This window comes from Mus caroli, unplaced genomic scaffold (genome assembly GCF_978045245.1).
Source record: "Mus caroli unplaced genomic scaffold, Mus_caroli_1 scaffold_11, whole genome shotgun sequence".
Classification (NCBI taxonomy): Eukaryota; Metazoa; Chordata; class Mammalia; order Rodentia; family Muridae; genus Mus; species Mus caroli.
The window spans coordinates 117780722-117796085 of NW_028227266.1; the positions used below are offsets into that span (position 1 = coordinate 117780722).

Here is a 15364-nt window from a genome sequence, read left to right on the forward strand (position 1 = left end):
GTGTGTGTGTGTGTGTGTGTGTGTGTGTGAGATTCTCTCTGTCTCTCTGTGTGTCTGTCTCTTTGTGTCTATCTGTCTGTCTCTCTTTCTGTTTCTCTCCCCTCTCTCTCTCAGACCTAATGCAATGCTCAGACTATAATACAGATGTTCAGAAGACATCTGTGGAACATGAGAACAATTCCATATTCTAAAGCAGTTGCTAACTCTATGACTTCAGAGAAACACTGACAACACTCTCAACAGAGCCCCTCTGCCGGGTGACTTGATTTGTCATTGAGTGGGTGGTTTAATCTCTAGGGAGACGGAGTGTGGGGCATCCACCTCTCTCTGAACCTCTGGAAAAGAGACTCAGCAGAGTTAGCACACAGGAAAGCACAGCAAGCTGTGTTGAGAGGATCAGGAAAGCATGGGAGGGGTAGGCAGACAGCCAGAGAGATGCTCTCTGCATCATGGTTTGAAAAGTGAACCAGCAAGCCCATGGCCTAGAGCCTAAAGGACACTACCATGGGGGTGGAGGTCTGGGAAGCTTTGTGGGAAGCCGCCATGGTTTTGGCGTCAGCCTCCTCTTGGGTCACATGGGCCAGAGACTAAAACCCTGTGAGTGTTAGAAGTGCTGAGCAGGTCCTGGTCTCTGAGGGGCCTGCTCGGTTGCCTACTTACCTCATTCTATGCCATGTATGCCTGTGTGCCCTGTGCTGTGCCCTTGTCTGTGGGCCCTGCTGAGCCCACACAAGACAATCCCCCACTAGTGCGTACCAATGGGGTAACAGTGCCTGACCTTAGCTTGAGCTCAGCAAGGCACACATCCTATCTTCTTGCTTTTTACCTTTGGTGCTGATGATTGAACCCATGCAAAGCACATTTTACCTCTGAACTGCCCCCACTCCTCTCCTTCCTAGCTGTTATTAACTATAGTAACCAAAGCCTTGCCTTGGCCTCAATAGCTGGACAAATAGTGTTTTCATTCTATTCTATACAGCACAACAGTGTTCTGTAAGAGCTGATCACGTGAACAGCTATATTATATATGTTTTATATATATATATATATATATACACACACATATATATGTCATACATACAATATATATGTTATAAGGAGAGACAAGCCCCCCCCCCATGAACAGAAGTAACTATGGACCAAATCAGAGCTTTAAATCATGTGAATATTCAAGGCATTTAAGAGCCATGTGATATGTACTCTTTTTCATTTTTCCTGATCTATTATCCATGCATATGTGTTAGGTTTTCCCCAGGGTTTTCAGAGCAGCTTCTCTGGTGTCTATCTGGTGATCCTGAAACTCCCAAGAAGAAAGAGGAGCTGGCTTCTGGGTTTTGAGTTCTCGGAAGCAAACCCTTCAGGGATTTTTCAAAACCATATTTAGGGCATGGTCAGTCACAGAATTCTCAGTGGCTAACCCCAGTGAAAAGACCAGCCATGAGCATTATTAGCATGAGATAGGCCAGCAATTCCCAGACAGCAAATGTTGAGGCACTGTGTTCCTGTGAAGAGCCTTCACAGTGTGACTGGTGAGGAGTCTGGAGATAGTCACGTGGGCCGTATGATGCAGCAGTGAACAAGGATTCCAGACCCTTGTCTCAGAAGCCTGCAGCTAGCTCACCCTTGCTTAAGGGCCCCTGTTTTCTCAAAGTGAAGGTAGTCTGCAGCCCAACCCAGCCCTCTCTTGCTCTGTGGAGCCTGAGACCCCTCAGCAGGTCAGTTGTGACTAGCTAAGCTCATGATGTTTCTACCGCATCCTTCACGACTTTGAATGGAATACGGATTTCATTCAAGGCACTCTGGTAGTCTTCTAGTTTCCTTTCGGCTCCTGGGATAAAAACAACCCGACTAAAAGCAACTTGGGTAGAAGAATGGGTTTATACTTCCAGGTCACAGTCTATCACTGAGGACATTCAGGATATGAAGTCAAGCAAGGACCTTGAAATAGAAACCATGCAGAAATGCTGCTTGCTGGCTCACACCCAGATTCACACTTACCTAGCTTTCTTATGCAGCCCAGGACCAGCATTTCTGGAATGGTGCTGCCCACATTGAGCTGGAGCCTCTTGCACCAATTACTAATTGGGACAGTCCCCCATACACTGTACAATCCCTAACTGAGACTCCCTTCTCAATCACTCCAGGCTGCATCTAGTTACAATTAAAGCTAAGAGGACCATTAGCTTAGTACTAATTACCTCTTAGGAGTACACTTCTTAGGAGTGTTCATTAGTAAAGCCTCCAAGACCCTGTGTGCCTTCTAGAAGACTTGCATCAAGCACACAACCTCCTGCAGAAGGAGAGGACATGGAAAGGGAAAGAAGAAGAAGAAGAAGAAGAAGAAGAAGAAGAAGAAGAAGAAGAAGAAGAAGAAGAAGAAGAGGGGGAGGGGAGGGGGGAGGAGGAGAAGGAGGAGGAGGCAGAAGAGGAGAAGAAGAACAAGAACAAGAAAAACAAGAACAAAAAGAAGAAGAACAACAAGGGCAAAGATGGCTCCCAAAGGTGGGAAGTTGTATACAGACCATTCAGCAAATGATGTAAAGGGATTTGGGAAGAAGTCACAGAAAACTTGAACAATGCAGAAAAAAAGAAAATGAATTCAAGCTATATGGTTAGTTTTTTCTTTTAAAAGCATGAAAAAAAGTACTGAATATTCTCATAGCCTTTGGATGGGAAGCCGATCTCCTAAGCCAGTCACAAATCCCTGAAGAAAGGACTGACAGATGTATCGGTCACTTTTCTTTTGTGATAAAGCCATGGCCAAAGGCAACTTAAGGAAGAAAGAACTTATTTGGGCTCCAAATTTTAGTGTCCATAATGGGGCAGCAGGCAGGGGAGCAGGAAGCTGACTCATCATATCCTCAACTGCAAACCCAGAGCAGAGAGAACAGGACTGGAGCAAGGCTGCAGACTGGCAAAGCCGCCAAGTCTGCGCCAGCAACGGAGGCGAGTGCTCAAATACCTGAACCCTCGAGAGACACTTCTCATTCAGATACAATGTGTAAAGATGATAAGCTTTTGTAGCATCAAAATACTTCACGGACAAAGCTCAAAAGTGTTTGGGAAAAGATAATTGCAACATAGGGAAGTGACCTATTATTTGTTTTTTCAAAGTAACAAGGAAAAGCCAGAAAATCCACAGGAGAAGTTTAAGTGGGAAATGAGCAAACCCAGCCTCCCTGTAATGAGAGCATCGCAAGCTAACAATGAGGTTAATCTTTGAACACATTGTTGGCTAAGATCAAGAACAATGAGTGTGTCCACAAATACTGCAGGTATAAAAGACAGAAAGAAAGGGAAACTGTCAGAATTTAAACATGAGTCCTAACCCCACACTTCTGGGAATCTGTTCCAAGAGACTGTAATCTACTCAGCAAAAAGTCTCCACTTTCAGAGAGATTTGCATTATCACGGTCTCAGCATCACCACCGGCCTTTCCTATTCTGATGAAGCAGAAGGAGACCTCATATATTCCATCCCAGTTCTGAGAGGGGGCTGTTAGAGTCAAGATAACAATAAATACTAAATTTATATTATTAGGAACTTATCACAAGCTGGGGGGATGGCTTGGAAAAGAGAGGGACATCCAAGGTCTGAGTTCATAAGAACCTGGGTTGGTAGTCACTCTTGACCACTGGACCACACAGCCACCTGCCAGGCCTCATGACATCATTCTGTCTGCCAATCACGATGTCACCCAGCTGCAGCAACACCACCTAGAAGACAGACTCCAGCCACACCTGGACTTCTGACTCCAAATCTACACTCGGACAAGCCCTGCATGGTTCACGTGCACGCCCCTGTTTGAGAAGCCCTGACCACATTATCATATTTCCTCCCGTGTGCTTCCGTGTTCCTGTCGGTCACAGTTCCCTGTCTGATGACAGTTGTTGCTATATTTGGCTGTCAGGAGGATTTGGTTTTAAGCATGAATGACATGTCCTGTCATTCAACGAGTGCTTTATACCCAGCACATGTCAAGGGCTGGGTTACGACAGAGAATAAAAGACAGAAAGACAGAGCTGTAATCATTGCCAGCCTGAGTGTAGCTTACCTTCTGGTGAGAGAAGACAAAAATAAGGAAAACCCACAGAGCATCACTTGTGCTAATGCTACAGAGACAAACTGAGGAGGTAGAAGATGGCCGGGAGACAGGGAGGGTGGTCAGCAACATCTCTGTGTCTTCCTATCAGGGCAGGGAACAAAGCATCCCTGGGAAAATATGGAAGGAGATCTTTCTGCTTGGTGGCCTTGATGTATTTACAAATGATCTGTCTGCCTTATCATTACTTGGCTTGATTTTTCTCCCTAAAAGTACCAGCTCCCAACCCTCGAGGCTACTCCTGCGTGGCGTTCAGATCCAACTCCCAGAAGTCTATGTATGTTCGCTCATGAAGGCTCACGCTGGAGTTCCCTATCATCACGAATCACTCACTGTTCTGTCAGTGGCTATCCACGGTGACATTGAAAAGTCCTGGGTTTTAGGATTTCGCTGTCCTCTGATGCTAATTGCAACAAGAAGCCTCCTTTGCAGCAGGCTTCCAGGAAGTTGAGGCTTACCTTGCACACCAGCTGTGCCTGGTGTGTTCATGTACCAGCAGATACCACAAATCAGTACTGAGAGGCTTGGTTCTGCCTTAATCTCTGATACTGTACCCAGCATGGACTCATGCTGCTTCTCCTCCCTCAGCTTTCCTCAGGAGGAACTCAATGGCTTGTCCTAATCCTGGGTGAGAGGGTCTTCCTAGGGAGAACACTAGGCTTAAGCGCCCCCTGCCCCCAGCAGTGAGAGATGGATTTACTGCCCAGAGTGGCTTGGGGGACTACATGATCTCGCTCTCTATCTTCGGGCAGAATGTGGTCAAGATGTCTTTTCAGTACAACAGAACCATATTTCAAGCAAGTTCTCTCTGCTAAGCCATCGCAGCATCCCTCAAATCCCACTGTTATGACTAGCCTTGGTCTCTCAAGCTCATTTCCCTCCTGACCTTTTCTTAGCTAAAATGGAAAACAGTTGCCTCGTTCCCTCGCAGAGAAGTTGAGCTATTGCCTAATCACCCTCACCCCCCTTCTTTTCCAAAAAAAAAAAAAAAAGAGACGAGAACTATTTTCTCTCTTTCCTATCCTGGGGCATTGCCTTCATTTTCTCCGTGGGCTCCAAAAAGTAAGAGCAAAAATTCAGAACGAACCGGCATGCGCTGTGATTTCTGCTCGGTCTCTCCCACCAGGAGTCATCATTGCTCCAACGATGAGAACCTTCTGTGCAGTTGGAGAACTTCATCCGGCCGTGTTTGCCTCTCTGTGTAATTCCAAGACACTCTTGAGGGTCTCTGTAAAAAGATCAAACAGGAGGGTCCAGTGATAGACCCTTGCGATTCTGACGCTAGGGAGGCAAAGACAGGAAGATCTCTGGGGTGTGCTAGCCAGCCAGTCTAGCCTAACTGGATAGCTCCAGATTTAGTAAGAGACTTTAGTATCTCAAGAAAATACGGTAGGGACTGATTGAGGAAGTTACTTAACATCAACCTTGAGCCTACATGCACACACATACACACACACACATATACACATACACACACACATACACACACATACACACACACATATACACACACATACACACATATACACACACATACACATACACACACACATACACACACATACACACACATACACAAACACATATACACACACATACACACATACACATACACTCACACATACACACACACACATACACACACACATACACACATACATACACACATACACACACATATACACACACATACATACACACACATATACACACACATACACACATACACACACACATACATACACACACATACACTCACACATACATACACACAATGCATACACTCATACACACACAGACACACCAACAAGAAGGTTGTATTGGGACAACTACAAGGTCTGAAATCCTCCATACATATCCCAAACATATTGTCTGGCCATATTGTTCACTAACCCACCCCGACTTCCCTCTGACTTACCTTTCAGCCCACTGACCCTTTAAGGCTGCTGAGCAAGCCACCGTGTACTTCCCTTGGCCCCTTTCCTTGCTCACAGCTCCTTCTCCTTTTCTGCTCATCACCCCCCACCCCCGCCCCATATCCAGTTCCCAGGCCATCTCTTCCATCATTCCTTCCTGGGTTTCATATAGACGATGCTTCAGAATGTAGATCCTAGTCCAGGGCCTGCACTCTCAGGGAGTCTGCCCAGGCCACCAGCCCCGAATCTGTGAACCCCACTCTTGGTTCCATTTCACGGTGGCATTTCCTTTCCAGATTTGTCACTCACTAAAGTCAGTATACTTAATGTCTGTCACCTCCTCACAGGAGAACCAAACGTCACAAGAGCAAAGGACATGGCCCTGTGCTCTGTATATGTCCACACTCAGTGCCCGGGTGAAAATATAAACTAGGAGAAATAAAAATTCCACTGCCCACATCAGCTACACCGCCACCAGATATAATTCCTTCTGCCATGGGCTTGGAAGATAGATCCTTAGCTATCAATAAACTCTACAATGTATCTACAGGGTGCTCCTTATGTACAAAAAGATCTGAAAATTTTGTAGTCACTGGGAATCCCCACATAGAGCCAATTTTGAAAAAACGCCACTCATGCACCAGCAAAAATTGCCTTCATTTCCATCTGAGAATCAAAAAGAAGGTGATATTTTCAAATCAGACAGAACTGCCTACACTGCCAAAAGCTTCAATGAGAAATCCACAAACTTTGAGAATGGTTGTTATGGAATCATATTTCTTCATACCTCACTCCTTACACACCACTGATCTTGTCAATAGCTTTAAACCACTTTCTTTTCTTCTTTATGTACATGTATAGAGGTGAGCCACATAGTAAAGTTTCATAAATAAGTCAGGGTAAGATCTGGGTTTTTTTTTTTTCTCAACAAGAGCCAAATACTTTAAAAAGAGGGGGAAATGTTTGCCTGAATTCTGCAGTTAAAGAGAGATTATTGAATTGTGGAGTGATAGTTGCATTTCTGGGCACTTGATCTAGGTGATCAAGACAAAATTGTGTGTCCCTGAGCTGTGTCTGTACACCATTCACATGCTCTGGAAGGTAGTGACAAGCCAGCCAGGGCTGTGTGGACATCATTCAAGCCAGAGTCTGACCTCTGAGCTATGTGGATATCAAGAGTAAATCAAGCCAGCAGTGCCATCTCCTAGCTGACTGAGGGCACCCATTCTTATCACTTGGAGCCTGAATGTATTGTGTCCCAGCTGCCGTGACTCCTCGCTGCCATTGGGTGGGCCAGTTGGAATGCAGCTTACACGCATGGTGCTTTCTGGCCCCCAACATGAATAGGCCTTAAAAGTGAGAGCTAACCGGTCAGCTTCCCTTCAGCCCTTAAAACAAACATGACCCCCAGCCTTGCTGGTGTGGGCATAATGGGATGTTAAAGAAGTCCATAGCACAAATTAACAGAGCTCATCAGCCACTGCCGAGAAACACGTGGTTCTCATTTAACCTGCTGAGGCCAAACTGAGTGTGCCTCAGAAACATAAAAAATGGGGGCCAGCTTTCTCACATGCACCCCAAATTCCTTCTGACCATAAGGCATTGACTTGGCATTACCAGTCCCTAAGAAGTAGTTTGGTCTCCCTGGCCACTGGGGTCCCACCCTTTGCCTCTTCTTAAATTTCCTGGACCCTAGACCTGAGGCACACTTCAGACTTCCCTGAGGTCCTTGAAACCTGAGACCCAGGGAATCCACTAGCAGCTTCATTTTACAATGCTCTAGTGTGCACACACCGCCAAAAAGCAATCTAAGAGGATAGATAGAGCGTGGTGGGTAGAGATGCCATTGGGATGGCTACAGACCTTTTGATAGAAGGATGATTCTCAAATAATGTGCCTGACGGGTGCAGAGTGAATTCTGCAAATCCACATGGACCTGAACTTTGTTCTTCACTGTAGCAGGATCCAAGAGCCAAAACTAGAACTTAAACAAACTAATAAAATTCCAAGGTCTGTGCTGTGTCCCAGTGGGTGGGGGTGGGGTGGCTTGACAGGTTCATTCATTATCCAAATCAGTAGACCATCGCACCTCCAGAGCGTCTCACCATCTGGGGAAGGCGAGCATCTTGGGCCTGCATGTCAAGTGCTCAGATAACATATTTACGCCTCCATCTCTCACTGCGACAATCCAGCCACATCTGGAAATTCTTCGCTGTCACTTCATCTCCAAAACTGCTTCCCTTCCATATCACTCTAGCTCTGGTAAAGGCCATCCATGCCTGCGAAATGGGCCTCTCTGGGGCCCGCCTTTCTCTGATTACATGGAAATGAAATTCTCTTTTATGGAAAGCCTGATGTGGCCTGCACTCTTGACTCCCTGGCATATTGGCTGATTACCCCCAAAGGGGAGAAAAAGGGGCCCAGGGCTGAGGGTGAAAGCCTTGTGTCAGCCATCCCTAGAGCTGGTGGAAACACAAGCATTCCTCTATAGCATAAGCTCGGGCAGGCTCACAGGAGACGCCACACCCTGCTTCCTGGAGTGTTGATATCACGGCTTCATTTCTCCCCTGTCTCTGTCTTTGGTCTCAGTAACCTCCTGACCTTTCAGACAGAACCCAGCTTTCCTCCGTGTGACGAGAAGCAGCTGCACAAAAATATATTTTCTTTAGGAGATAGTTTTCAATTAGAAAGAAGGCGTCAAAGCCAAAGCTACAACGTCTTCAGGATTTTACATTTACTCTCTTGGTACAGTGAATTGGTCAAGGTTCCTGTCACCGAACCACATACACAATTAAGTAAAAGAATACAGTATGCTCAGTGTCATTTTCTTTCTAGAATTAAAGGACCTACGCTGTCCTGGTGGCCGTGCTCCGTCCCCAGCTCTGCAGATCTCAAGGGAGCTGTTACTGTGAACAGATGTTTTGTGCCTTTGTTTCTCCTTTCCATTTCAACAACAAAACTCTCTAGCTGAGGTCCTTACTGATATGAAAAAATGGCGCATTGGGAGGTGGGGACTAAACATAGCTCTAGCCTTCTCTGTGCTTACCTCACGGAGCTTGGGATGATGGGAAAGGGTTTCCCCTTTGGAATTCTATTTGTGTGTTGGAACCTCTGGCTACATGTAGAAATAAACATGAGAACTTGGGGCTGGAGATGTGGTACCATCAGTGAAGTGCTAGGCACACAAGCGTGAGCAACACCTACCAGGCATGGCAGTGTGCACCAGTAATCCCAGAACTAGGTGGGCAGAGACAAGAGAATCCCTGGAGCATGCTGGCCAATTCATCCTAACTGAACCAGTGAGCTTCGCTGACATGCTGCCTCTAAAGAATAAGGAGGGAAAATGACTGAGGAAGACACGCGGCCTTGACCTCTGCTGTGTGGGCTCTCACACACATACATGTGCACACACACTGACACACATGTACATGTACACACAAAAAGAGAGGCAGACAGACAGACAGAGAGGTATCACAAGCCAAACTGACAGGCAGAGAGTCCTCCACAACGTGTAAGAATTCTTCCCTCTTTAGGAGGACACGCCCACAGACACCTCCAGGAGCTCTCTGCTGTCTTTAAATGGTGGGTCATTGACACCCAGCAGCTGTGTTCTCAGCCTTTCAAAGCGTGGATCACATAAAGCTAGGTGCATCACAGCTGAGGACTCACCGGGACTGTTATTTCCATTTCAGGCCTTGTATTAGGCAGCCCCACCCCTGCTGGACACGCAGAACAAATCAGGAGTGACTTAGAGCGTCTGCCTCTCTGTGGGTCAGAAGCACCACAGGCTTGAAGTGGATGCTGAACATGCAACCCTTCCTCTGCTTTAGGAAAATCACGTCATCTGCCCGTCCGTCAGACAATACCAAGAGACACCTGGTAGCCATTCACAGCCATGTAACTTAATACAAGATATTAAAAATGGGAGGCGACCAGGAATGTAAATGTAGTTCACATTTCGCTGAATGGAACAGAATGGAATTGGCTCATTTATATTAGGACAGGTACAGTTAACCAAGTGGTATCAGGTCTCAGGCATTTTAATGAGTCCCGAAATGAACCTCCCAACAACTGCTGTGGAACCACAGCGAGCAAGCGCCCTACGGTGGAATGGGGATCGCCCTGTCTTCTGACCGCTCCACTCCCAGAGTAGGTAGTTGGTAATTGAATTAGCAGAGCTGGCATTCACAACATTCTCTTGGTATCCCATCTCAAAGGGCGTGTGAATTCAGAGAATTCAGAAGGGCCCAGCAGCTAAATCTCAGGCCCAGTCATGTTTACCCACTTGCCATCAGCTGTGCTTAGGTAACGTGATACATAAAAGTGGCCCAGGGAAATGACAGGGAGCAGAATGTCGGCTGACAGAGAAACAGGAGTTAACAGGAAACACATGGTCTTGACACAAATGAACCTGTGCTGCTTCACCCGTCGGCTCTGGGCTAGTTTCAAGTCAACTTCCCCCAAGGGCTGCATGGAGGGAGACTCCAAGCAGGGCTCCTGAGTGGCGCAGAGTTAGTTCAGGTTTCCGCTTACCTGTCTCAGACTGTGCACCAGAGGCGTGGAGCCAGGCAAATTTTGATGATCTTCTCTGTAAATGTCCAGCCAGTGGGGAGTGATCAGGAGAGTGGGCCAAAGCTGATTAAAGAGCCATCCAGGCCTCAGATATGCTGTTAAAATAGAAGTCAGGAGCAGCGGGACACATTCAGGAGGCAGGAGCAGGTGGGTCTTTGTGAGTTCAAAGCCAGTCTGGTCTACACAGTGAGTTCTAAGCCAGCCAAAGATATGTAGAGGCAAAGAAAGAAAAGAAAGTGCTAAGAATACCACAGGCCTGAGTAGAGTTGGTTCCTTGGTTCTGTGGCAGGTTAATCCACCCACCTCAAACCTCACATCCTCTTCCTGGGTTCTGAGACTTCGCTGGTTCCCCCCATCCTTCTGCAGAAACACCCTACTCCTAAGATTTGCTTACAAGACACTTGCTTTGTTGTGTAAAATGGATAACAAAGTATGGAGCAGAGGTTCATGTGGCAGGTGGTATAGGAAGCCACAAAGTCAAGGGGTGTGGTGCTGGCACCTCACTGTGCTTGTCCAAGGTTGAACTCAAGGCCACAGTATGCACCTTCAGGCTTTGCTTTTCCTTGCTCTCTGGATTCCGTGCCCCCTCCTCAAGATCTGGGGGAGGCCTGGTAGCTCCCCTGAATCGGGAACACTTCAAGGCTGTAGTGGTCAGGGTGTGTGAAACCAGCTGTTAGGTCGCCATCTGTAGAGCCTGGGTGTTCGGCAGGAAGTGTGGCAGGGATTCTCGCTCCCTAGCCTTGCAGAGCTACAGGCAGAGGTTGCAAAGTTTGGGTGACAGCTAGAGACCTGGTGTCATTGTGTGCCCAGAACACCTCTGATGTCTGTCTCTCTTGTCTGTCTGTCTGTCTGTCTCTTATATCCAGTCAACTCCCCAACTCCACCCTCAGTCCATTTTAACAGTGGAGTATTATTCAGCCCTAACAAAAAATGTCACCCTGTCATTTGTGGCAACATGGGTGAAACCGGAGGACATTACATCAGGTGAAGTTAACCAGACATAGAATAAAAATACACGTGTTCTCAACAAGCAGCAACTAGAAAAGGTGACCTCACAGTCACATGTCAGACAGTGTCCACCAGAGCCAGGGATGGGTGGGAAAAGGGGGCTTGGTGGGCGGGGGAGGGGGGAATGGTTTAATACGGATGAGGTGCAGTGAAGAAGCTAACAGAGAAGGTGCTGAATATCCCGATACAGACAGACAGACAGACAGACATCCAAGGCGATAGATGCTCCGGGTACAGGATGGTATCCTTATACACTGCATTTACGTTCTGAAAACTCACAGCAGGGTGGGCAGTGCTAGAGAGGAACACTTGATGCTTGGCAGGAGAATCAATTTCAGTTCCTGTATACAGACTGGGTGGCTTACAACTCTCAGTGTTTATAACTCCACTTCCAGGGGATGATGCCCTCTTCTGGCCTTCCTAACTGTGTATGTGTTTGCGCGTGTGTGCGCATACAAGTGCACAAACACACATGCACGTACAATATTAAAAAACCTTTAGTAAGAAAACTCACACTATGCTCACAAATCCATAGGGTTTTTTTATATCTCATTTAAAACATTTTGTCAAGCCCCACCCCCACCCCCCACCCCCCCACCCCACCCCCCACCCCCCGTTTAGACAGTCTCCATCCTGATGGCAGTACTCACTACACAAGGTGTTGTGAGCATCCAACGTTATGTCTTACCGGATAGCACAGAAGTGTTGCAAGGGTCCCGTGTCAGTTCCACCTGTTAGAATACTGCCTCGTGGAAACTAGAGTTATCTTTTACATCTGAACTCTGCCTAGAGAGGGCCCACAAACAACTCCACCCGGCTCCCAAGGAGATGGGCTTGAGAGGTGGAGCTAGAAAAACAAGCTTAGGGTGATGGTGCCAGTAACCCCAGTCAGTGTCTGGAGGCTGGAGTAGGAGGGCTATAAGCAATCCAAGGCTAGCCCAACAGCACACAGCTTCTCCGGGTCAATAACGGACACCGCGATCCTGAGCCTTACACGTGGGAACATCCTGGTTCCTCTGACCCCTGTTTCTGACCATAGCCTACGGGACCATCTCTTTCTCACCTGGGGACAGAGGCTGGTAGTGTCCAAAGGAAAAGTCAGTTTTCCTTGACAGTGACATTACCAGGACAAGAGCTACAGTTCAGGCTTCAAACCCCATGACTCATGAGGTAAGGCCACTTAGAGAAGATGGAACACTATCCTCTGACACCTTAGCTGCATCCAGCCACTACCCCAGGATGACTGTCCTGCCACAAGATGTCCATGTCATCTTGGGCTCCACAGTGTGGGCTTCCGACAGTCTCCCACACCACCACCCTCTTTTGGTTTCACCTTACACAGTGTTTTCTTTGGGGTCCGGTTTGGAGAGGGCAGATAACAACAGAACACCCTCAATAACTATGCTGGCAGAATCCGGCCTCAACAATGTGCCCCGTGCCCTCCCGTCCCTGGTTGTGGACTTAGTAAGTTCTTTTGTGCAGATTCCAATAGCCACGGGCCTCCCTCAACTCCCAGGGGTCCTGCGGAGAACCAGCCCTGTCGTGGGAAGCATTTGGGCTCCAGCTGTCTGGGAAAGTATGAGAGTGAGTGGGCAGAGGCCGCAGGGCCCCCAGCCAGCTGAAGATGGGGCTGTTGAACAAGGGCAATGTGGTGTTTGGTGGGACATGGGAAGAAGCCTTTATTTCCTCATGATTTTGAGCAAAGATGATTAAAGCCAAGTTGAGGAGTATTCTAGTTTGCTTTATTTTGCTTCAATAAACATCCATAGCCAAAAGCAACTTGGGGAAGAAAGGGTTTATATGACTTACAGCATAAAGTCCATCGTGCAGGAAGCCAAGGCAGGAACCTGGAGGCAGGAACTGATGCAGAGGCCATGGAGAAATCCTGTTACTAGCTTCCTAGCCAGGGCTCACTCAGCCTGATTTTTTTATAGCACCCAGGGCTATGAGCCCTCCCACATTTACCACTAATAAAGATAATTCCCCATGGGCTTCCCCAAGGCTGATCCAGAGGGGGGGTTTTGTTTTGTCTTGTTTCAACAACTGAAGTTCTCTAGACAAAATTAACCAGCCCGGAGGGTAGGGTTTTAGCCATCGCTTATCTACAGAATGGAAGATGAGGACCCCTGGCTGGGAACATGGTTCCATGAGTAACAATGCCAGCTATGAAGCCTGGTGACCTGAGTTTGGTTCCCAGGACCCACATGGTAGAAAAGAACTGACCCTGACCTTCACACATGTGCCATGGCATGCATGCCTCCCTCCATTCACACAGACACAAGATGCTCTGTAGAAGCTGCACATATGGTCCTGAAGTGTGTGATCAGCTCCTAGAAGTAGCCATGTAGGCCACTGTACTAATTCTATGGATAAGAAAACCGAGGCCCGGGAGACTCAAATTGTCATGGTTGTGAAGAGGTGGAGCTGGGCTGCAGCAGGCACCACAGAGTATTCAAGAGTGTAACCAGGCATGGTGGCACACACCTTTATTCCCAGCCCTTGGGAGGCAGAGGCAGGCAAATCTCTGAGTTCTTGGCCAGCCTGGTCTACAGAGTGAGTTCCAGAACAGCCAGGGCTACACAGAGAAACCCTGTCTCAAAAACAGCCCAGAAAAGTCCATGGCGTTGGAGAGACAGCTCAGAGGGTTAATGGGCTCACCTTACAAACATGAAGACTTTCATTCAAACACCAACACCCACATTAAAAGGCTAGGGGCCAGGGCTCACGTTTGTAACCCTAGTGCTGGAGAGCTGGGAACAGGAAGATCCTTAGGGGTCACCAGCCAGGCTATCTAGTCTATTTGGTAAGCTCCAGGCCATGGAGACCATCTCAGAGAAGGAAGATGGTATCTCTGGAGCTGACACTCGAGGTTGTCCTCCTGTCTCTGTGTTGGCATGTGCCCATACACACAAACTTGGACACACATTTTTAAAAGTATATCACATGATTCACCACAGTCAAGTTATAGGTGCTCATCAGTAGAGGTATAGGCGATGTAGTGGATAGACACAGTAAGGCTTGTTCAACCATAGAGAGAAATGAACTTTGTCAGACACAGGACAAGGGTGGAATAGGAGACCATCATGTTCAATGAAATAAGAGGGGAGGGGACAGAGCACAAGAGTGGTGTGTGGGATAGCCTCTGCTCCCTGGGTTCCTCTTACTGGGTTAGGCTGCTGATAACAGCCAACCACGGAACCTTGGGTCCTTATCTGACAGCCAAGGCCAAGGACTCCCTGATCTGGGAACTGCTTTCCAAAAACAACATTCCAGGGAACTCGGTTCCCCTTCCAGGCCCAGAGACAGCACAGAGTGACCTGACCTCCCCGCCTGCAGGCGCTCATACCTCCCCTGGGCTGTCCAGTGGTCAGCTTTTTGTTGGGGGCTGAGAGGAGACAGTGCCAAAATGGGTCACCATGAAGAATTCTGGGTAAAAAAAGGGCGGATGGTTGTCCTCCTCCCTGACCCCACCACAGTCCGTCCTTGACCCCTGGACCTAGTGCTAGGGGGTGTGTATGGTGCGTGGCCCACTCTCAAGAACACCTCTGTCTGCACGCCTGCCTTCTTCTTCTTATCTCCTTGTACCTCCATCTTTAAGATGGCTCCAGTTGTGAAGCAAATGTTTAAGTGTGAATGGCCCTCAGAGCTGATCCTAGACGTGACCTGTTCATCCTCTCAGAGGAGTGCCTCCCTGCTGTGACCCTGGTCAGGGACTGAGTGGCTGAATTTTAGCTGCACCAGATCAGACACCCTAGAGACCCTGGGA

The 15364-nt window shown here is 47.7% G+C and overlaps 1 protein-coding gene across 2 annotated transcripts in view; it reads left to right on the forward strand.

The window, feature by feature from the left end:
• Positions 1 to 15364, forward strand: part of Itga9 (integrin subunit alpha 9) — a 296995-nt gene that overhangs the window by 246444 nt on the left and 35187 nt on the right. The gene's annotated exons all lie outside the window — the stretch shown is intronic.